We start from the raw sequence: 1,516 nt of genomic DNA, 5'->3' as shown, positions 1-1,516 counted from the left end.
TTGGTTAGCCGTGAAAACATCTCCCCAATGCACAACACGGAAGGGAAACAGAGTTGTTGCTCTGTGTATGTAGCTCACGGTCACGGTAAATCTGGTAGATCTGGCCAATGGCTCTTACTTAAAAAAGGTTTGAACGACTGCCATTAACGGGTATTTTTCAGCCATGATTTATTTTCGAGCCCAAAGCCCAGCATAGCCCAGCCCAGTTCAGTTCCATACTGTAGGGCTGTTTTGATCTTCCAGAGATATGGTGCAGGGCTTGGAGTGTGCCAACTATATATATATCCGTTATTTATTCATTTATTTATTCTGAAGTGTATGTCAAAACACTTCACCCCCACCCCCCAGTGAAACATTGCTGCTCATTTCATAGAACATGCCTATTGAACATCTCCTACAAACCAATTACAGGCTGAATCTAGTTTGCATGAACCAGACTCCAGACTTCCTAAAGTCAGTTTGGAGGAAGCGCTCACCTCAATCAGACTAACTGAAAATCAGGGGTTTCTGGACCTGGGGCTGCACTAAATGATTCAGTAAGGCACCATTAGACAGTTAAAGTAACACTATGCAACAATTTGACACTTTTTGAGATATGGTTTTATAGGCAACTAGTTTAGGGAACCATCCTAAAATTCATTTTGATAGCATATGATCATGTGAATGACAGATAAACACATGTGTCTTCCCCACTAGCCATCCAGGATATGCCCTATGTAGTTCTGTGTAACGGGCTGGTACACTCTGCAAAAAGGAAGAAAAGCTTTCACACGCATGACATTGCCATCTAAACTGCCAAAAGACACCAGTTAGTGTGTTGGCAAGCTTCTATCAGTGTCAGCTGGGCTGTTGGTGGTGTTTGCAAGGTTTTTGCATGCCTTTTAGGTAGTTAGCTTACTAGTTTTGGAACAGAACTCCGTATTGCTGCTTTAAAGCTCCCCGTGGGCTAAGCAGCAGCATATTTTACTATCAACAGAGGAAACTGAACCGCACCTCAATTAGACAGCATGAATCTCAACAGAAGGCTAACAGACTAACAGCTGCACTCTACAAAATAACTTGGCTAACAGCTCTAGCAGCTAATAGCTATAATCCCTTCTGGCTAAGAACCACTCTTTTCAGCAGCAGCTTTCCCTGAGAACAACCCTGGCTAATAGTTTTGCTATCAGCTGCTCCAGCTAACAGCAGCTCTCACTAAAGCCAGTCGGCTCAGCTTCAGCATTAATACTCTTCTGCCGCAATTGAGCCATGGGGGAAAGAAAGTGGGATCGATATCGCTGGATTGATTCCCTGTGTAGCATCCCGCTATCTGTCTCCTGTGTAAACAGCACCCTCCTTACAGACACCTTGCCCCACTTCCTCACTTCCTGCCGTCTGAATGTGATTTCCCCCGAGAATCGCTCATCACCACACCTTCAGCAGGTGTGCTGCTCCGTAAAGACCAGTGCGTCCCAGGACTCCCATATATTAACACAGACTCCTCTAAAAGCTTTCACTTTGCATAAGGAAGCCTGTG

The sequence above is a fragment of the Clupea harengus genome, unplaced genomic scaffold (assembly GCF_900700415.2).
Source record: "Clupea harengus unplaced genomic scaffold, Ch_v2.0.2, whole genome shotgun sequence".
Lineage (NCBI taxonomy): Eukaryota > Metazoa > Chordata > Actinopteri > Clupeiformes > Clupeidae > Clupea > Clupea harengus.
Note: the sequence above shows the minus strand (reverse complement) of the source record.